This window comes from Corvus moneduloides, chromosome 2 (genome assembly GCF_009650955.1).
Source record: "Corvus moneduloides isolate bCorMon1 chromosome 2, bCorMon1.pri, whole genome shotgun sequence".
Taxonomy (NCBI): Eukaryota; Metazoa; Chordata; class Aves; order Passeriformes; family Corvidae; genus Corvus; species Corvus moneduloides.
In genome coordinates this window covers 15,728,567-15,751,611 of record NC_045477.1, presented here as the reverse complement: position 1 = coordinate 15,751,611, position 23,045 = coordinate 15,728,567, and the positions used below count along the sequence as shown (strand labels likewise).

At 43.4% G+C, this 23,045-nt stretch overlaps 1 protein-coding gene and 1 long non-coding RNA gene across 2 annotated transcripts in view; both read right to left on the bottom strand.

The window, feature by feature from the left end:
- JAM2 (junctional adhesion molecule 2) overlaps window positions 1-23,045 on the bottom strand; it is a 50,646-nt gene that overhangs the window by 17,617 nt on the left and 9,984 nt on the right. The window lies entirely within an intron of this gene.
- Window positions 1,602-17,762, bottom strand: LOC116438624. Its single transcript, XR_004237851.1, has 3 exons — window positions 17,752-17,762; window positions 10,432-10,434; window positions 1,602-2,840 (listed from the first exon to the last, which is right to left on the bottom strand). It is a non-coding gene; the product is annotated as an uncharacterized LOC116438624 (long non-coding RNA).

The following is a 23,045-nucleotide window of genomic DNA, read 5'->3' as shown; positions in this document are numbered from 1 at the left end:
ATTTTCCCACACTGTACAAGTTAGAAATTGCCTACTAGAAAGAGTACAAACTAAGAGCTAGACCAGGACTGGCCTTGAACAATTAATCTTTTTTCTCCAGGCTCTGGCATCTGTAAAAAATAAGCAATTTTTTTTTACAATCGCATAATGATATTTACATGTAAGAAGTTCTATATAAACAGTAAATGTTTTATACTGCGATAATGTTTCAGTCTGTTTTTAACTGGGAGACGTCTATTAATCCCTAAGTGTATTTTCCATTATATTCTTACTACAAGGCATGCATGTTTGCTGAAAAATACCACTTACAGCTTCTACAGGGTAACAGATATATACAGTAGTTGGCAATTACCTCAAATTCTTGTTGAAATGGGAAAGAAAACATTAATCAAGATTCATCTAGTTTTAACTTAAAGAGAGAAAAAATCCCCACACATTCTTGGATATCTCATTGTCGCATTCCACTGAGGGGGAACTTCAGGGAGTTCTTTTAAAACAGATGATCTAGGATGGAATTAAGCAAAACGAGGCAAGTATTGTATCTGAGAACCATTAACTGGTAGTGAAAAGGATGCTGCCCTACTAAAGAAGAATGGAAAAGACAGAAAAGGAAGAAGGAGAAGGAAAAAGAATGGGGAGAGAAAGAGAAAGGGGGGCAACGGAAAGAAAAAATGGGAGTTACCACCAGAATTTCAGAGTGTGCTGTCAACGTCCAACTGGCAGCTTGTGCATGCATGTTTCCTGGTGGGGGGAACCTGTGCATCTCTCAGAGCAAAAGTGCAGTTCCTGCATCGATGGGAGGCCAGACACGAGGTGAGTGGGCACTTGGGCAGGATGTACAGAACCCTGGACAGGGTCATGGTGGGTTTCGTGGTGACAGGCTAGATCAGTGATGCAGGGTTGGAAACAGGTGGCTCAGGCAGGAACAAGGCAGGCAGGGCTGAAGCAGGTAGGGCATCAGGCAGGAACGCAGGGAGGCAGAACAGGCAACAGCTGGAGCAGGTGAGGGACATGAAGTGGTAGGGCATGACACAGGAGGTGGTCAGCAGGTGTCCAGCCAGTGAGAGGGAGAGCGAGCAAGCGAGGGCTAGCAAGGGCCAGCGAAGGCAAAAACGGGGGCAGAAGAACCAGCTACTCATAGCAAAATGACAAAAAGCTCTGAAGCTTGTGACACAGTTACTTTTACACCCCCTGGCTCCTCCCAAGGTCTGCAATGCTGACAATAGACCATTGGCCCAGTCCAACATTCCGCTGCAGCCCATCGGTGAAGACCATTTGCCATCTGATTGGAGAACCTCTCTGGAGGTCAGTGTCATTGGTGGTCTCCTACTGACTGCCTGTTACACCTGAGATGTGAGATGGCTAGGTGAAATCTCCCGAGAGACAGGGCTTTCCATCTTCTCCTAGCTGCCTTCTGCAAGTAGCACTTGTGCAGCCCCTCCCCCACATACCTCTGGTAATTTCAAACAATGTTGAGACAGAACTCAAAATTAAATTGGCTCCTCGGCTCCTCACACTCATGTACTGGGAACACTGAAATTCCAGAAAGAACAAGTGAAATAACCACTAGATCTACATCAACCCCCCACCCAGCTATCAGAAGTTGGTCACAGGTATTACGATTACTACACGTCAGGCTAGCAAGTGCTTAACAACAGCTGAACACAGTTCTTTACACAGTTTTTTTACACAGTTCTTTACACACTATTTTTTTTCCCCAAAAGCATCTCAAGTTCCCTTGGTTTAGGACTAGTTTTGAAGACAGTACAGACACTTCTAATGCAGTCCATTTCCTCCGTCTGCATCAGCCAACTGAACAATTGTTATAGGGGGTACTGACAAGAACTGAGAATCTCTTTGCATCAATGTTTAAAAACTTGACTTGGTTAAAAACAATCTTCTTTTCACTGATAGAAACTAGGTAAATAGCAAGATTAGACTTTCTTAACCACACAAAACCTCCTTCATCCATCTCTAAAGAAATAATTTCCCTTTCCCCTGCTTAATGGGGGAAGAGTTGCACACACTCTAGCAGATGGATATCTAGTCTTGACCTGAAAACACAAACAAATTAACAATATCTTGCTTCATATGGCTTTCTTTTAACAGTTGATTACTTCTGTTGAAGTTAGTGCCTCACTTCTGCCTTGATTTAACCCATTTGGGCTTTCAGCTATGGGTTCTCAGTGATCAAAGTTAACATGCTGTTTTCTTTGTTTGAAGGTACCATCATAGAATCTTAGAAAGGTTTGTGTTGGAAGGGATCTTTAAAGGTCATCTAGTTCAAGCTCCCTGCAATGAGCAGGAACATCTTCAACATGAGTAGGTTGTTCAGAGCCCCATCCAGCCTGACCCTGAATGTTTCCAGGGATGGGACATCCACTATCTCTTTGGGTAATGTGTGCCATGTTTCACCACCCTCACGGTAAAAACTTTCTTTTTCGTATCTATTCTGAATCAATCCTCTTTTAGTTTAAGCCATTACCCCTTGTCCTAATACACAACAGGCCCTAAAAAGTTTGTCCCCATCTTTTTTGTAAGTCCCTTTTAAGTACTGAAAGGCTGCAATAAGGTCTTCTCAGAGCCTTCTCTTCACAGGGTGAACAACCCCAACTCTCTCAGACTGTTTTCATAGGAGAGGTGTCACATCCCCATGATCGTTTTGGTGGCCCTCTGGACTTGCTTCAACAGGTCCCTCTCCTTCCTGTGCTGGGACACCACAGCTGGATGCAGCACTGCAGGTGGGGCCTCAGCAGAGCGGAGCAGAGGGGCGGAATCCCCTCCCTGCCCTGCTGCCCATGGGGCTTTGGATGCAGCCCAGCACACAGGGGGTTTCTGGGCTTCCAGAGCACACGGCTGTGGCATGTCCAGCCTCTCATCAACCAGCATCCCCAAGTCCTTCTTGCAGGGCTCCTCTGGATCTGTTCATCCCCCAGCTTGGATTGGTATGAGGGGCTGGCCTGACCCAGGCGCAGCACCTTGAACTCAGTCTTTTTAAACCTCATGACATTCCCCTGGGACACTTCTTGAGCTAGTCCAGGCCCTTCTAAATGACATCCCATCCTTCAAGGGTGGCAACAGCACCACTCAGCTTGGTGTCATCTGCAAATCTGCTGAGGGTGCGTTCAATCCCTTTGTCAATGTCATTAATGAAGACATTAAATAACACTGATCCCATACACCATAGTACCCTATCACAGTTTTCTTCTCAATTAAAGATAATTCCTTATGGTTTAAGTCTGGCACAACAGAGGGAATTCTTTATTCATTCTGCTCCTATGGCTTTTTTCCTCCTTAATTTTCTAGGGTTTTTTTCAGTATCCTTTAAAAATACGAATTGCAGTTGTACTGGTATCTATAACCACTGCCTCTGAGTCATGGAGCAACACTCAGAATTGCTATCTGAGACCCTGGCACTGTAGCAAGAGTTCAGTTATTCATTCACTGTATACTGTGGTGGGTTGACCTTGGGTGGCTGCTGGACACCCACACAGCTGCTCTTTCACTCATCCTCCTCAACATGACCAGGGAGAAAACAAGTAAAAAGCTCATGGGTCAAGAGAAAGAGAGAGAGTTTAGTTAGCAGTTACCATCACAGGCAAAACAGACTCAATTTAGGAAAAAATAATTAAGTTTACTGTGGTTTAAAATAGAATACATGCAGTAGTTGTGGGAATGAGCTCATCTCTGCTGCTCCTTCCTCTGCATGCTCTCCCCTGCTCCAGCATGGGCTGCTCTCTATAGGTCACAGTTACTGACAGGAGCCTGTTCCAACATGGATTCTCCATGCTGCTTTCCAGCTGTCTCACGTCCCCTTCCAAATACATGTCCAACAATTCTTGTGTCTAAAAGAACACAGCCTCACACCTGACAGCATAAAGTGAATTTTCATGTGTGCACATTACCAAACGATCCAAATCATGTGTAACTATCCTGTCCGTAATATATTTTATCATCAACTTTGTTACCCCAAAAAGAGTTATACATCAGAACTTTATAATATGAAAATAAATAAGACATGAAGAATTCTAGCAATGACATTTAGGTACTCCTAGCATACTGAAGCAGCAAAAAAATATTTGCACTACAAATAGCACTTGGAAATTTTTTCCACCCCTCCAAGAAAGAAAACTTTCCTACTGAACTTTAAAGAAAAAAAGAAAAAAAATCCTGTTTATAAGCCCCCCTCATACCCTGTTGAAATGAGAGGAGGGAACCATTTCTCCAGCCCTTCCCAAAGCAATTCCTGCAAGTCCATATAGACTCCAGCTCCTTGGTTTTGTTCAGGCTTGGTCTAGAATAGCCTTAAGTCAGTAATTTTCTTTTTAACCTATTAGGTCCTATTTAGATTTATGGGAAAAAAATTACCCCTAACTTTTACCCAAACCCTGTTTCTAGAACAATACTCCTCTTCCCCCCTCTTCCCCCATATTCTAGATGCCAATAGTTATCAAATCACATTTATCTATTGAAATAACATCTTCCTCCATGATGGGGAGGAGCATTTTATTCTGAGACTGACAGCAGCTAACACCTGTTAACATTTCAAAAGAAAGCCTTTCTAGGTCTCCAATATGTAGATAAAACCATTTATAAATTATTGGCACATCAACGTCTTCTGCCTGGACACAAAACAGCTCAAGTACATGCAATTCACCAATGTATTACATTCACTGTTTCATGAGCCTGGAAATTTCTCTCCTTCTCATTAATACAGATGTCATGCAGCTCACTGTCATGATCAAATATTCACAGAATATGAAACCACAAAAGGAAAAACACATTTTATGACTTCTGGAGCAGGACTATGGTATGTACTTTTCACTACGAAAGTCACTACAGAATTACTTTGCAAGCTTTGTATTGGGAGCTTGCAATTGCATGAAGTCTCTATATTTACCCTTACATCAAGGGATTAATAGAATACATGAAGATTCTATTATGCAATACAATTAAGTAGAAAATATGAGAAAGAGGGGGAGAAAGGGAAAGAAGTTCAACATACACACAGCCCTCTTCCTCACACACACAAACCACACATATACATGACCCTTGTCAAGAAGCTGTAGAGTCCAAACAGTAACATAAGGTGGTGCAGGGACAGCTGACAAAATTAAAACCATTATATACTCTGATCAAGCAGAAAGATAGGAAAGGTCCTTAAAGCTAGAGCATATCTTCCTTTCGATGTCCTTCAAGAAGGATCTCTGCCAAATATCCAGAATCCAAGTCTTCAGTTTTGGATTTTAATTCACCATATAAAGAGCAATAGTGAAAAGATAACATATTACTGTACCAGTAAACCTTTTATTCAGGCTGCTTTTTAAAGACCAGGGGGAAAAAAAAAAAAAGCTGCTTTTACATGTCAGTAACTATACTTGTTTAGAACTAAACTCCAAAACCCTACACTTTCCAGTGGATAAACACTCATAGCTGTAAACTGAAACCACTAGCTGGAGGAATCATTAAGGAAAAACATATTAGTCAAATCAAAACAAAGGAAACAGTGTGCCTGGAGGAAATTACATGAGAACAGAATCAAAACAAAGTTATAAGTACAAGAGAAAAAGCAGTCTTGCATTTGTTTTGTCACGTTCTAAACAACAGGTGGTCTAAAGCAAAGCTTAACAAAGGGTTTCTGAGGATACTGTAAGTTTAGGAAGTAAAACATCTCAGGAATAAAGCCAATTCTCTTACTGAAATCCCTTAAAGAGAATAGGAAACTAGGCATCTGTTTGGTGTTAGCATCCTTCAGACGTGACCACTTCAGGGTAAAGCCTCAGTGATACGATTAGGTGCTGATGCAAACTTCTCAACCATGGAACTACCTACCACGAGGCACTCGATACTTGGAGTTTTGCCGCTGTCACATCATTTAAACACATCTGTTTTGGCTCCCTTTTTGCCATACTTCCTAGCAGAAGTAGTCCACAGACTACATTGCCCATTGTAGATATAAAAATGCTGCTAGCAAGGATTTTCTTGCTATTTTCTCAGTCTGTGAGAGACTTTTCTCTCTCACAGAAGAGGGAGTAGAGTATGTAAACAACCAAACACCTGCAACCTTGAAAAGTCTTGTTTATAGTATAGTAGAAAAATATTTTGATAATGGATATTTTAGGATTCTAGCCAATCACCCCCAAGGGGTGGCTGATCCTTGTCCAATTAGACTATGAAGAAAAAAGTCTATCAAAGAGTTTGTAAAATAATTAAATAAATCTTGCTGCACAATTTCTGCCTGCTGGATCTTCTTTCCTCCTTCCTACGGCTGCGGGACACGGTAATATACCCTAGGGCATTTTTTTTTTTTTAATAGTCCATAAATGGGGAAGGGGAAGGAAAAGCTGCCTACCTTTGGACAGGATTTGTTATGAATTACCAAAATCCACCCAAAACTAGTACCTCCCATTCTTCTTAGTAGTCCAAGATGTATGTGGCTGCTACAACCCAAAGGCTACCAACCCTGCTTAAAGTGGCATCAGCAGGCTGGACCATGTTAACTCTGACAGCTGTTGACAGGCACCCAGGGCTCAGACTCATCACTCTTCCCACCCACACTCCTGTCAGGGTCCGTGTTAAGTAGCCTTCCCCTTCCTTTAGTTCTGCTTGGTGAACACCAACCTCCAGCAGGCATGCTGGAGAGACACTGGGAGTATTCACAGCCTCTGCTGGAGTCTCCTGAGCTACCCAAAAAACCTGGCGATTTAGGCATCAAAACATAACCTGAAATAACTGGAATAAACTCAGCTTCATTGTGTGAAGTCAGCCACATGTCAGTATGGCCAACCATGTCCTGTGGGCAGCAGGGGAGGGAGGGAATTCTGGTCCTCTGCCGTACTCTGGTGAGACTGCACCTGCAGAGCTGCTTTAAGCTCTGGGGTCCCCAGCATGGGAAGGAGATGGACCTTCTGTTGGAGCCAGTCCTGAGGAGGCCACCAAGTTGATCAGAGGGATGGAACACCTCTGCTATGAGGAATGTCTGAGAGAATTAGGATTATTCAGCCTGGAAAAGAGCCTTATTGCAGCCTTTCAGTACCTAAAGGGGCTACAAGACCCCTGGAGAGGGATATTTTACAAGGGTATGGAGTGACAGGACAAGGAGGAGTGCCTCTAAACTGAAAGAGGGCAGGTTTAAATTAGATATTGGGAAGAAATTCTTCCCTGTGAGGGTGGTGAGGCACTGGAACAGGTTGTCCAAATAAGTTTTGGATGCCCCATCCCTGGAAGTGTTTAAGGCTGGATGAAGCTCTGAGCAACCTAGTCTAGTGGAAGATGTCTCTGCCCATGGCAAAGGGATTTGAACTAGATGAGCTTTAAGGTCTGTTGCAATCCACTCTAAGCAGAGAAGAGCAAAGGGAACTAACTCTCTGTGAATAAAACTGATCAAACACTGAAAGGTTTGAATATACCCAAAGAGTGTGATTAAAACAAAATGAAGTTAGATAATGATACCAAAAAAGTGATATATTTTATTTAATAGTCAAGAGGGAGGAAGAGAGAGAGGGAGGGAGGGAGGCAGGGAATAAGGGAGGAAGGTAGGGAGGGGAGGGACAGGGAGAATGACAGAGATTAAGTAGGAACATATAACCACTTCTTGGGACCCAACAATGTCTCATTGCTTCCCTCCATCTGGTCTTCTTGGTGGTGGGAGTCTCCCGCTGAAAAGTATAGAATCCAATGGATTAATACCCATTTGGGCAGGTGGGAACACACAGGTACCTCCCTGAGGGGGAGGGGCAAGTTTGGCACTGTCCCTCGCAAGACTCTGTATCTGTTGTATCATGTAGTATCACGTGCAGTGCTCTGGTGCAGAGTCTGAGGACCCCTTTGGGGGGGGCCTTTGATGGGCCATGACACCCCCTCTGCTGTCCCATAGATGTGGCCTTCCCGGGGTGGGAGGCCCCACAGCTGGGCCAGTCTGCCCAGCAGATGATGGCATTCACTGCATCTGGCCAGAGGCTATGCCACACACCCAAAACCTCTCCTCCTCCCCGCTTTGGTGTAGGGATCTGTGTGAGCCTGGCAACAGAAAAACCTGGGGCTGTGGCTTCCACCCCAATGGTGCTGGGCTGGGCCCTGCTGTGGATGCTCTTCCAGATGCTTTGAACAATAGTGTCACTTTTCTTATCTCTATTCCTTGGGTGGTTTAACTCAGCTCAGGGTTTCAATGAGAAGGCCCATCCAGGGTGGGCTTCGGTGGTGCAGCGTCATTATACACCTTTGCTATAATAGGCAAAAGTCCTTCATGAAGACGTTTAAGCCATGAAACATAACATTTCAGTCTCCAACAAGGTCGCATCAATCCAAACCATTCTGTGACCCATTCTGTGATTAAGTAAACAACAGAAACACGGTGTGAAGACCTCAAATTTTGAACAAGAGCTAGAGGAAGTTATCCCACATCGTTGGGGGGAAAAATAGGCAAAAGAAACTCAATTTCAGTCACTCAGTTACCTTAAGTTACAAAATTTCTTGAATCTTAAAGAATAGTAATAGAACAAGATTTACTTTGGTTAGAGGTTACCTGATTCACGAATAAAACCCTTGCATATCTTCAGCCACAGAAAACAAATAAAGGAGGAGTCTGAATGGAGGGTCTGCAGGGTGGGAACAATAAGCCCATCTAAAGCCAGATGTGAGGAGCGAGTTTAACAACCATGGTGTACTGCATAAAGGATGATAGCCTAAGAAAGAAGGCACATTTTCTGGCTGGACAGATAAAGGGGTCTAAACCACAAAAGGAGCTTGAAGAGCTTCTCAGCCACACCATCACTTATGTGATAGCTGTCAGCAGTCATGTTTTGGAAACTGTATGACTTAAACACAGCAAGTTTTGCTAGCTTTCCCTCCCCTTTTGTTTATACAAACACTCACCTAATTCCTGTCAGATTCCTTTATTCATGGTGAAATGGACTAAGTTTTTGAAGGAAGGAAAGAGTAGGAGCAGAATGATGCAAACAGTTAAATCCAGTATTTGCTTTGGCTTCTCTTTTGGAAGAGCAGCTATTACAAAATTAAAATTCCATCTTTACAGCTGAGTATCTGACACACACAAAACTGACCTTCCTCCATCCCCAGCAAAACCAAACGAAATTCCCCAAAAGCATTTTCCCTACTTCTAGCCCAGGCTCAGAACCGTACAGAATGGAGTAAATCATAGAATGGTTGGGATTGGAAGTGAGAGGAAAGCAAATATCTTCGCAAACAATTTGATGGGTGAAGGTATGGGTGTTACATCTTTGCAATGGGTCTTAATGTCTCTACTAACTTTGGGCAGCAGGTTGGTTGCAGAGACCAGACAGCTTGGCTCTTGAAAGACATGTGGGTCTGCACAAGCATGAACTTCTGAACTTGGGGGTAAAATAACAGGTTCAAGGGGGGATAAGTGGTTTGGGAAGGCTGTGCCTTCCCAGTTCCTCTACCAAAAAGAGGTACAAAAAGGACAAAAGGAGGCTGTGCCCTCTGAAACCTTGAGAGAGAAAATCCCGCAGGCGTGTGCCCTGGTGGACTCTCTCCCTTTATTAGAATAGTGTTGAAGGACTCCTCTGTCTCCTTTCTGTATGTAAATCTCTGGCATTTGTGGAATTTTCCTGACAACTGGGGACATCTGGAGATCATCTAGTCCAACCCCCCTGCTATCTCAGTCACCTAGAGCAGATTGCGGAGTCTGGAATATCTCCAGAGAAGGAGACACCACATTCTCTCTGGGCAATCTGTTCTAGTGTTCTATCACCTTCACAGTAAACAAGTTTTTCCTCATTCAGATGGAGCGCCCTGTTTTTCAGTTTGTGCCCACTGTCCTTTGTCTTGTTTCTGAACACCACTGAAAAGAGTCCCATGCGCTTGACACATACCCTTTAAAGATATTTGTATATTTGCATGCATTCACAGAATCCCAGAATGGGTCAGGATGGAAAAGACCACGGTGGATCACCTGGTCCCACCTCCCTGCTCAGGCAGGGTCATCTCAGAGCACATGGCACAGGATTGCATCCAGATAGTTCTGGAACGTCTCCAGAGAGGGAGACTACACACCCTCTCTGGGCAATCTGTTCCAGTGTGTAGTCACTGCACAGGAAAGTTCTTCCTCATGTTCAGGAGAAACTTCCTGTGCATCCATTTCTGCCCCTTGCTTCTTGTCCTACTGCTGGGCACCACTGAGAAGAGCTTGGTCCATTCTCTGACCCCTCCCTGCAAGCAGCAACAGACATGGATGAGGGCCCCTCTCAGTCATCTCTTCTTGAGGGAGCCTCAGCTCCCTCAGCCTTTCCTCGTAAGAGCTGCTCCATCCCTTCATCATCTCTGTAACTTCTACTGAAGCCGCTCCAGGAGCTCCATGTCTCTCTTGCCCTGAGACGCCCAAAACTGGACACAGCAGTCCAGATGTGCCTTACCAGGGCTGAATAGTGGGGCAGGATTACCTCCCTTCACCTGCTGGCAATGCTCTTCCTAATACACCCCAGGAACCCATTGACCTTCTGTGAGGAACCAATTTAATTTTTATTTATGCCTCAACATTGTCCAGGTTGTATGCTATAAATCCATTTTCTGACACGGGATGGAAAATTACTGTCGGGGCTGTACATGTGCGGGGAGCCTCAACACGTGCCACGTGCAGGGGGCAGCTCGGACACCTGGGGGGGGCGGAGACCGCTGACATAACAGTCTCTAAGGGACAACCCCTTTAGAGAATGGAGGGGAGTTCTGTCTCTGGGGGGACTTCGCCTGACAGCCAATCACGGCAGAGAAAACTTTCACCACTGGGCTGCAAGAACCCTGCTGCCCGGGAAAAAATCCCCATAGAAGCCGTTAACTGCGCCATAACCGCGTTCTTGTCGTTTTGGCTTGTTGAAGGGAGCGGGGGCTCACCTGGAGGTTCAGCTCATTCGGCGCCCCCCCCCCCCCCCCCGCTCGCCTTTTCTCCCTGCGGTCCTGCTTCTTCCCTGCCTGTTTTTCCTGTCCACACCTCTCCGTGTGCCCTGCTTTGCTGCTTCCCCGAGACAGCCCATCGCTGCGACAGCCTGCTCCGCCGTTTTCCCGCCCCTCACAGCCTGCCCGCCGCCTTTCTCGCGTTGCCCAGCACCCAGCAGCAGCCAGCCCGCAGCCGTCGTTCGCCGACGCGGGAGACATGCCGCCCTTCGCCGGCTGGAAGTCGCGCCCAGCCGGTCACAAGAGCCGCACAGGCTCGCCGAGGCTTGCAGCACACGCTCCATCTGTCGAGCAGCCGCCGACAGGGCGCCCCGGGGTTCTAGTAACTGCCTTCTGTTTCTCTCTCCCTCTCTCATTTCTTCTCTCTGCTCTCTTTTCTATCCCTGTTCGGTAGGAACACTTATCCTTCAATAAACAGTTCTCAGATATGATATTTGCTGCGATTGCGCTTTATTACAATCAGAGAAATATTTCATCCGAAAAAGAATGTTAAAAAGAATCCCTCTGCAGTTCCTGTCCTCTGGAACGTAACACCTTGTTGGCCACAAGGGCACTGCTGGGTCAGGAACAGCTTGTTGTCCACCAGGACCCCCAGCGCCTTTCCACACAGCTGCTTCCCAGCAGATCAACCTCTACTGGTATGTGGGACTCTACACTTGCCTTTTTTGAACCTCATTAGGTTCCTCTCTGCCCAACTTTCTGCCCTGTCTAATCCTCCACTCCAGCTGCTCTCCTGAGCAGAGATACACATTTGAGGCTGACAACAAGGCCAGCATCTAGATGGTAGGTCAGTTAGGTATATGACACAGACATTAAATGTTTTGCTGGGAAGCCAGCAGACACTCCTCACCTTTCTTTAATAAAAGACCTCAAGAACAAAAGCAGTCAAATTATTAAAAAATATATCTACAGATACTCAAGTAAGACAAACCTGTCAAGTTTCAAGGTCTCCTGCCTGCAGGTCTTCTACTGCAAGAGAGCAAGGTGCCACCCTAAAATGCACTTTTGGGAGGTTCCTTCCCTGACAAGTACTAAGTTGTTTCAAAGGAAAAAGAAATCAAAACCCCAAAGCAAACCAACTAACAACCAAAACCCCCAGCCACAACCAATCAAAACTTAACCTAAAGTTACAGATTTTAAATGGCTGCCCAGTTTCAAATAGATTTTCTCTATTGCAGCATGATGCAGTAGATAATTTTTCCCGTTTTCAGATTATTAGTCCCATTCCAAAACTGAAGGTGTTTAAGTTACTAATATATCTATACTGGACATACTATTTTAAATAGCATGCCTGGAAATAGGGTTAACTTAGGAAAAATATTCTGCACCTGAAAGTCTGTATATGCAAGAACTGTCTGCCCCCTCCTCTTTCTCTGTTCACATAGCTTTCAAAAGCTTTGAACAAACTTTAAATATATTTAAATGCTTCTAGAGACATCACTTTATTATTTTCTCACAAAATCAGTGCATTCTCACAACAGTTATTTATGTTAGAAAGCCACTGCACTCTTTGACAACTGGGTAAAGCTTTTGTTGAACTGTTTTCCCTCACTTCTCCCCGCTACAAAAAGCTGCTAAGAATCTGGACGCAACTGGAAAATGAATAGGAACTACATGTGGATTTACTAATTACATATCCAGAGTTCCAGAGCCTAATACAAAAAGTATTCTTTTACTTAGATGTAGCATAAACCCAAACCCAATCCTTCCCACTCATCTTTACAGAAAGCAGGTTTAAAGCAGCTTCAATAACTGTCTTTTTAGTGGAAATCACATGAGAAACAGAATGCAGAACAGCATTTTCATTCAGCCAGGAGTTATTTAAACAGGGAAGAGAAGCATTTCCAGAAAGAGACTAAGAAAAAGATTTCTACCTGTAGTAAAAGCTGATGTTGGATGATTTGAGGAACACAGTCTCACAGGAAAAAGAAGTTAAATGCTTCAGATCGGATCAGACCAAGCAAGAGATTTTTATTTATAATGTCAACCTAAGAATGACTTAATCCACAGCTTTGTGGGCACTGTTTAGTGAAATCTGGAAAGCCAGCACAGCAGTCATGGTGCTTTTATTCTGAACTTTCAAGTGAAGCAAAAAAAAAAAAAAAAACCACCCCAAAAACCAACTTGAAAGTAAAAGTAGCAAAAGACTGAAGTTTTCAGAGCCAATTATCTAAAGTTATCAGTAGGACTCCTAGGAATTTAAGGTCATGTTAATGATTCATTTCATTTCAGAGCCCTAAGCTGGCTCTGGATACACAAAACTTGAAGTGCTTGTAGAGGAGAAAGTGGACAAGTGGCACAGGTCAAGAAAGCAAGAGATTCTTTACGTCAGCCTTTCTGAAGAAACTGAACACAAAAGTACAACAATTTTAGATAAACTCAACAGCCTCCTAAGTGCTTTCAGTAGTCCCCAACACTGAAAGATTACTGCATGAGACGGGGAAATACTGAAGAAAAAATACAATTTAATGTTTTATAATTAATAATCAAAATGTAACATTTAATTACCTTCAAAGTTTATATTGCCTCCTTTTTTTCTACTCACACAGAAGAGAGGAAGGATTTGAATGCACAGAATGCACAACCTGCAAAGGTTCAATGTACCATGGAGTTTATTCCAACAGAGAGACATCACAGAAAGCATATGCTGTTAGCCAAATAAATATTTATAGCTCGCACTTTTACAAGTCTCAAAATTTCAGTACTCCTCTTGTCTCCGTGGCAATTCAGAGGGAGCTTCTGCAAATGGGGGATGGGGGTTTAAACTAGTCAGGCTCTCAAAAAAAGCCTATTTTCCAGACATCTCCTGGCCCTTCTCAGCAGTGGTTTCCACAGCAACTCATCAGCGGCTCAAAGACAGCCTGCAAATGCAGTGAGAGCCTACAGCTGTTTCAGCTGTTGCTTATTTTAATATGCATCAAGATGCTGAGGACATGTGTTTAGTGCCATCATGTTTCAAAAGACCATGTAAATAGTCCATTGGTGAAGAAGCCCCTTGCCACTGCTGTCCCACTCGCCTCGTATCACACAGTTCAGAGCCGAACAAATAGATTTCCCTTTGTGCTACTAGGGATAACAATCCAATAGAAATGCTTGCCTGTGCAAACACCTAGGGAAACTGCACGTTACTAAATCTGCAAAACAAAGCTCAGTACCCAGTTCAAACTGGCATGTTCCTCTGAATTCAACAGTACCAAGACTGATTTACACTGTAAAATCAGCTCTGAAACACAAGAGGGTTGGGAAACCAGAAGAAACAAACAACACCCTCACTACTCCCCAAATGAACACAACCATTCTGGCCCACAATTTGAGATAAAGATCTCTGAAGTTTCCTACAACCTTTAAGTGACTTTTGCTGGAATTGCCAAACAATTTGGAAAGAATAAACACTTTCATGAAGTCACCTCATTTATAAACCTATAAATACACCCATTATTTATCTTAAAAATCCTGAAAACAGATTTAGTTTACTTTCAAATGGTACTAACTAATTAGTTCCAATTCCAGTAAACACCATATGGAACAGGAGTCCTTACTCATTCAGAACCAGTGAAGTCAAACAAATTCCCTTACTGTTGGAGCATGTTTCCAGATGTTTAGGAAGAACACCTTGACACTATAATTTAAAACTGTTGCAAGTAAATATGTTGGTATAGTGAAGAGGTGTCTCATCCTATAGTTAGTCCTATTAATTTAAGCTGGAACCAATTTTCCTGTGCATCACAGAATCATGTAATTATTTGGATTGAAAAAAACGTAAAGATCATCCAGTTTCAACCCATCTGCCATCCTCAGTCCCTTTCAAGTTCATAGCAGTTTTGCTCTAGTGGATCTTCTCAACACTTTTTTGATTAATCTCAATAATTCTACAAAACACTTCCACTGCTGACGATGAGTACATACAACACTGTATTAAGTTCTGGCTTCTAAAGGTATAGGAGTTGCTGACTAACCAGAATTGTGCACAGCAAACAGATCTCAGATGGCAGGCAGGATAGCTAATTTGGCCAACTACAGAAAAATGTCTCATTTGGAGCAAAGTATAGTGACCAAAACCAAGTCAGCATTGCCACCTTATATTCCACTACTTCCCTCCCCCCCCCCCCCGAAGGAGATAGAACATCTGAAATTCTTTAATTTTTTTTTAAAAACCCATTCTTTCTGAAGCAAACATTGACCTAGAATATACTTCTGTATGCAATGTGTGTAACTCCTTGTGGTGAGTCTTTAAAAAGGGCTTCACATATGGTTTTTCTCATACAAATTTTGATGACTTTGGGACACACTACCATGGCTTCATTTTATTTAGCATGCCCATTAAAAAAAAAAAAAAAATTGTCCTTCCAACACTGGTAGGATGCTCTTTAAATATTCAGCAAGAGTCTTGTGCAATGCTTTGTGAATTTAGGATTTCTGAGGAGATGTTTCCAGTAACTGGGGGTGGGGATGGTAGTTTCACTTGTGTAAATGTCACTTGAACCCTGAATTTTAGGACTGCATCTTATTGAGAGATAGAACAGCACTGAACTTAGTTTTTAAGCTTTTTGTCTTCCAGACTAAAGACCAGGTTCTTCATGAGCAGGAAACATGATGACCACTTCTCATGGTTAAAACAATCCAAATGCAATGGCCAAATTAGCTCATCCCATTTTCATTCACACATGATTTTTTATATTACCAAGGTTGCTCAATAGTCCCTTCCTGGCAGAAGCAACTAACAGTGATGTTTGGTGACTAGTACTTTCAATCAACATTGTAGTTTACAGTATGAATATATGTTTTTAACCTTAATTCTTCAATCTATCTTTAATAGATAATTTAGTTGTTTAATACCAGTTTTTATAGAAACATCTTCAGGCACATTTGAACAAGACTGAAGCCACTCTAATTCCATTAAGGCTAACACATGCCAAGAGAAGCTAGAACAAAGAGAAGATGTTTTTCACACTCAAAGGAGAAGGTTGATTAGAAGAAATCCTCCGGAAGGTAGAGCTAGGAACAATAGGTCACAGAATCAGAGGTGCTAAGTTTTCCTTAAAGGGGACGAAGAAAATTAAAAAACACAACTACAAAACACTACAGTCTTCATCACAGTAAAAGCTACACAAGCAAAGCAACATATGGATATTCAGATTAGAAAACATTAGAACACTGGAAAGTTACACAGGAAACAGGAACAAACAAATTCTATGCCTTCCTTATCTATTTTTAAATCAAGCATAAATTTTAACGTGGTGATCATCATAGCTTTCCACAGGAGAGACATTTTAGAAGGCACATCCTCGAGAGTATTTCCCTGATGAAACACTTTGCAGCTTTGCATCAGAAGAAGGCAAAGCTCAGTACATGAGCCAATATTCACAATTCAGTGGTTTGCTCCTTCATGTAATGGGATTAGGTGATCTTGTCTGCAGGTGCTTACACTAAGCTGTTTCACTGTCACAAAAATTGTCTTGGAGTGATTTATTATGATAGCGTATTCCATGATCCTCTGCTCTGTGCACAAAAATGGGTATTGTATCTTTAAGACCCTGTAGCCCAAGACCTGGTGTGTGGGGGACCAGGGGGATGAAGAGTTTTGCTTTTGTTCGAGCATTTTTAAAAACTCCCCACCCAGGTTTTTTGCAGTTCTCTGTGGCATGGGTTTTGCTGGGCTGGCTTGGTTTTTGGCCCAGGCAAAAAACTTTTCCTTTCCTTGGCTTGGAGAAGCTGCAGTAGCAATCTTTGGGCTGCCTTAAGGCGAACTGAGCAGCTGCTTGTCAGAGACCAGGGACATTGTGCCAGCAGGAGCAGAGCTGCCCCGCTCCGACCCAAGCCGCAGTAAATCACGCCAAGCTGGGAAGAAAACACACTGAGAGGCTCCAGCCCAGCTGCTTTACCTGCCGTGATCTGCTGCACTTGCGGTGGGGAGAAGGTTGATGCCAGATGAGCCGCCGGATCTTCGTCTGCTGCTGGAACTGCTCTGTGAAAGCTCCTGCCTTCCCGAGAGGGAAGCCGACGCCGTCTTGTATTGCGTATTGAGAACAGGAAATCTCTGGCATTTTGGGTCTTTGTTCCAGTGTGTGTGTGGGGGGGGTGGGGGGGTGAAGTCTAACCGTTTGATATCTAGCAGTTATTTACTTTTTTTCCTGCCTTGTGGGCATTCTGTTTGTTAATAAACTGTTGTGTATTTTTTTCATTTTCCTCTATTAGTATTCATTTCTTATTGCTGGAAAGGGATTGTTAGAACTCTTTAGAGGAGACAACTCATTCCAGAATGTCCTCCTTTAAATGGTCTCCAACTGAGACAAAAATGAAATTAAAAAAAGATGTCAGCAATCCTGCAATTCTGTAAAAATACAATAAAAAAAATTTTTAAGCCATGTTTTGTTTTTTTTATTTTAGAGTAAACCATATGTAATTAAGGATTCTGCCTCCTGGGTCACTACTATCTCCAGCACAACTTTAGTGCTTAAAAGTCTGGTGGTTAAAATGGCTGTCTACAATACCTTTACAGCACACATATCAAAACCCATATGTTACATTTCTAGAATACTTATTAGACTCAATAGATCAACACATTTTATGAAGCCATGCCTGCCATATAAACATATATGCTGCTTTAAACTAGTGTTTTGTCATCTACTTTGCCTACTTCTGCCTGTATGCCCTTTAAAACCAACTGCTCATGACATATTGATGCTCTAGAAACTTGTGTGACACTATTAGTGCTTAAAGTTTCCTTTAGAAGTCACAGAATCATTAAGGTTGGAAAAGACCTCCAAGACCATCAAGTCCAACCTGTGACCAATCCCCACCTTGCCTCTCAGATCAGAGTACTGAGTGCCATGTCCAGTAATTCCTTCTACACCTCCAGGGATGGGGATTCCACCACCTCCCTGGGCATTCCATTCCAATACTTGACAATCCTTCTCAAGAAGAATTTCTTCCTGATGTCCAACCTGAACATTCCCTGACACATTTCCTGTTGTTCTGTCACTTGTTCCCTGGGAGAAGAGCCCGACCTCACCTGGCTACACCCTCCTGTCAGGGAGTTGTAGAGAGTGAGAAGTTGCCCCCTGAGGCTCCCTTTCTCCAAGCTGAAAATTCCCAGCTCCTTCAGTCACTCCTCATCACTTGTGCTCCAGACCCTTCCCCAGCTCAGTTCCCTTCTCTGGACATGCTCCAGCACCTCCATGTCATTCCTGCAGTGAGGGGTCCAGAACTGGACACAGGATTCGAGGTATGACCTCACCAGTGCCCAGCACAGGGGGACAGCCCTGGCCCTGATTATATTAAGACTAAATAATACCACTTTGGCTGAAGAACAGTCCAACGACTATACTGGCGAACAGCTTACTCAGGCATATGCATATCAGCATAAACACTGTAATCACAAGGAACCCAAACACAAAATAAGGTCTTCAGAGTTCAGCTCTAAATTCACAGAACAATTTTATGTAAGAGGATCTAGGTAAATTTACATATTTATTCCTACTGTTGTTGCAGGGCTGAATTTGTTGTAATGAGCCTGGATGGTACAGAGCATCAGCAGAGCTATGAGTGGACAAGAAATCAAGAAAGGGGACAAGAAATCAAGAAAGGGAACAAGATGGTTTGTTGAATAATATATTGCTACCAACATTTCTCAAAGAGAAATTCATCACCAGCTCAGTCAAAGTTCAATAGTTTTGCTGAAAGAACCTTTGAAAAATAAGCCCATAAGTTTTTATTGTTTATGCTTATGAGTGCCAGGTGTTGTTTTAGGGCAGAAACGGAATAGGTTCCTTACAGGAAAAAATTAATTACTCTTATATGGGAAAGATTATCCACTTCAGAATTTACAGATGTGTAATGCAACTCTTCGTATGAAACTCTTCATAGCCAAGTCTACACATTCCTTCTACTTAAACAGTCTAATTTTATAGCAAAACCTTTTGTCCCATTTAGCCATAAAACTTCCTTGGATACTATCTGTCCACCCAGCACATGTATCCCATCCCACGGCAGAGGCAGCTTAAGAATGAACTGTCTACCCTTCAATCACCACAACTGGCAATCTAAAATAATCAGATTGTTTTTTACATGCAAGGTTTCAGCAGGGCTCCATAAAGGTATGGGGGATTCAAACACAGCATACAGATGCAGGATTGCAGCTTTAAGAGCAACACAATGTAGTAGAAAATTTTTCCCCTTTCAAAACTGATTAGTCCCATTCCAAAACTGAGGGTGTTTAAGTTACTAACATATCTACACTGGTGTCTTGGTTTGAAAGACAGGTGTCTGCCAAGGAAGGCAGGAGTCTCCCTTGAAATGAAAAAAAAATGCAACCCCCTTCCCTCCGAATTATTACAATTTTGAAATTAAGGGGCTTTCAGGCAAAGATATGAGGAATAGAAATAACAGTTCTTTACTATTATATATGTATGTGTGGACAACAAGGCAAACAAATAATAATAACTATGGCAGTAACAGCAAACAGAACCACAAACCCGTGCCAGCCTCTCTCAGCTGTCAGGCCCTTTCCCCTTGGGTGCAGTTCCTCTCACAGCCAGCAGGGGCGCTGGCGGCTCCCGGTGAGCAGGGCAGGTGCGATGGCTCCCCCGTGGCTGCAGGGGGCGCTCCGGAGCAAGCTCAGGGAGCACGCGGCACCGGTGCTCCGGGGATCCCGGGAAGAGATGGAAGAAAGGCTTCACAAACCCCCTGGGCAGCTGATCCCGGTGTCCGGCAGGACCCTCGGGAACGGCAGGCTGGAACAGCAGGGATGAGCACAAATCCTGGGTGGCAGATGAGATGTATAGAACTCCGGAGCTGCAGTGGGAACCCCTGGAGGTCTGGGCAGGCAGCGCGTGCGGGGCTACAGAGTAGCGAAGGCTTGAAGCAACGGCGGGGGCAGGGCGGCCGCAGCCCGGCTCCCAGTGGGGTAGGGAAAGGCAGGCTTGGGAATCCCAGGGTCTCTCCAGTAGAAGGAAGGCAGCCGAAAAAGCAGAAGCCTGCAGTGCTGACGAATTCCTTCCAGCCTCTCTCTCCATCCAAACACCAGGAACTAACAGCCCACAAGCCCAGGTGAAAGAAAGTAGCCAGATGGACCCCTCCCCCTGTGGCCAGGTCTTTTGTTTTTCTTAAGCACCCAGTAATTTGTCCCCCTGGCAGCATGTATGGGGAAAATTCTTTAAGAGAAAAAGTAAACAGGAGAACTCCTAAAACCCCAACAACTGGACATAGTATTTAGTGTGCCTTGAGACAGGGTTAGCTTAGGAAATATGTTCTGCACCTGAAAGTCTGTACATACAAGAAGAACTTGCTGTCCCCCTCCTCTTTCTCTGTTCACATAGCTTTCAAAAGCTTTTAATAAACTTTAGATATGTGTAAATGCTTATAGAGGCATCATTTAATTCTTGTCTCACAAAAATCAGTCCTCCCAACAGCTACTTATGTCAGAAAGCCACTGTCTTTCAGCAACTGGGCAAAGCCTCTGTAGCACTGTTTTCCTTCCTTTCTTACCCCTCAGCAAGGTGGCTAAGAATTTAAACACAACTGGAAAGCAAGTAGTAACTGCACATGGATTGTTCGTGTTTTGAGTTGTAAAGATACAACTGGAACATAAATTAAATAAAAACAGTGTTCAGTGGCAGGGAAAAGGCAGAGCTAAAAAAATTTTTAGTCAGTCTCTCTACAAATATTGCTGATTCCCTGCTGACAAAGCTTCCCCAGATGACTTTCTATCCCCCAGAACATTATTTATTGAAAGGGTCTGAAGACAAGTGCTATAAGTACATTAACTTCTGCAAATACCCCTGAGCCATCATTTCAACAACACTTCACTGAACTGATGCCTTTTCCTGGTCTTAAAATCAAGAGGCATACATGGTTAGAAGGGGAAAAGGGATTTTACCTTGGTATTTATTTTTAAGGATCCTTAGGTGTACACGTCCAGGTCATATACATCAAGATGTACCCCACCGAGTCTTTCCCTGTGTCTCTGTGTCTCTCCTCTCGTGTGTCCCCCCCAACATTGGGTATAACATTATAGGCTTTACTAATTAGCATATCTATCAAAGATTCCCCAATGAGAGGTTCAAGTGAGCCCCCCCTCCCCAAGGAACCTTCCCCTGGATGGTTCTATCTTGGTTTAGAGAATATGTTCTGGAGAGGACCTTGGGGTCTGGGGCACACTGATCCCTAGCTACGAAGCTTCTAAAATGTTTAGTCTCTTAGCTTAACAAACAAGTCTAAGAATGTAGGCAAGAAGCACTAGGAATACAGAAGCTGTAAAAAGGTATAACAGGGGTATAAAAGAAAAGGCAAAAATCTTCATGGCATCAAACACATAGAGAATAATTCCATTTACTCTTTATGCCTAACACATTTCAGAAAAGCTCTGTATCATGTGATTCAAACAGCACTAGCTGATGTCCGGAATGTAGGTCTTATTTAGGAAAGGAGAAAAAAAAACGCAATCGACTTACAAGTGGAATTATGTGAAGGCTTCTTACACAGACTGGCAGGTAACAAAACCATAAACTACTTCAGCCCAAAAGGCCACTTTTTGATATCTAAGCATACTTCCACTACAGATGCGTCTCCCTACTTTTCTCTACCTCTTCTCCCAGGCACCAGGTTGGATGTTACCAGAAAATCTGGAGTGTCTCAATGTCTTTGCTTTACTAGTCATTCCAATAGTACAACAGCATCTGTTGCTGTCTGCTCTGAGCTTCCCCTCCCCCTCCCAAAGACACGTGCTCCTGCCCATGTGCTCCGAGCTCCTTTGTTCCAAGCACGGGCAAAGCCAAATGTAACTCAGACTCTTTAGCAGTGTCTGATTGGCCGGTCACCCCAGGTCCGCCCCCAGTCCTCCCCTTTCCCCTTCTCCTAATAAAAGATGGTCGAGGGGAGGCTACGCCCTCTCTCTCAGCTCAGCAACTTTCCTGTGAACATCTCTGGTTGTCTGTCTCATTTGAAAGCTTCTAACTGCAGGGAATTGAGCGAGCAGGGAGCTATATTTCTCCCTCTTTGCTTCTGCTGATGGTATTTGCTCTGCAGCTGATTCAGGTACCGATTTTAGAGCTACTAAAGTGCTAGATCACCCTTGCTACCTCTCAAGGCTGCTCGAGGCTTTCTAAGGCATTGAAATACAAGCGCTAGCCGGTATAAAGCTGAAAAGATACCTTCCACAAGCATCATCAAAATCTTACAAGCACTTGCTACTACCTGTCTGTCCCAATGCTTCCTCTTTTTTACATTTTCAGGTGCTGTATTGCTCTGTTCCAATACTGAAATACTGATTTTCCTTATAGAAGCTTCTCAAATGATTATGACAGTCTCATGATTCAGTGACTCACATTACACCAGGGAGGACCATTATGCTGGTGAACAGAAGGCCAGAGCAGCATTCATGGCAAGATACAAAGAATAATCAAACACTGACTAAAAATAAAACATTTACCTTTCACATGAAAATATTTACTGACATTTAGATGGAAAGCTGCTGAGGCTTCTTGCAGGATAAAGACCTTTTTTGCACAAACTCTTCCACCATCTAAACGTTGCTGTTAATGGACTTCTAATTGGGCTTTATGTGGACATTAGCGCATAAAGGAAAAAAAAAAAAGGAAAAGAAAAAGGGAGATCTTCCCTACCTTTCAAGGGGAACCCTGTGATACACGTTTGCTCTTAGGGGAAAAAAAAAAAGCACAGGAGGTGCGGACAGACACAACCCCCCCCCAATAAACCAATAACACAACAAAAGAACTCAACCCAGCAACATTAATCACACATTTTTGTTTCTGAACAGTGGTAAGACGATATCAGAGATGTCTCCCTTTGATATTCTAATACTTTGCGTTTAGAGATAATCCTCTTCTATTTAAGCATTCCTACAAGTGTTGCAAAAAAGACGGAGTTGCTTATGTGCAGTATAAATTCCTGACTGGAAACTTCTAAGTTTCAAGCAATTAAACAATATGTATTTGTCTGGTAGAAGTTACTAAAGAATATACCTTTTTCCAAATCTTGTTTCACCCCCTCTGCCATGGGCAGGGACACCTTCCACTAGACCAGCTTGCTCCAAGCCCCATCCAACCTGGCCTTGGATACTTCCAGGGATGAGGCAGCCACAGCTTCTCTGGGCAACC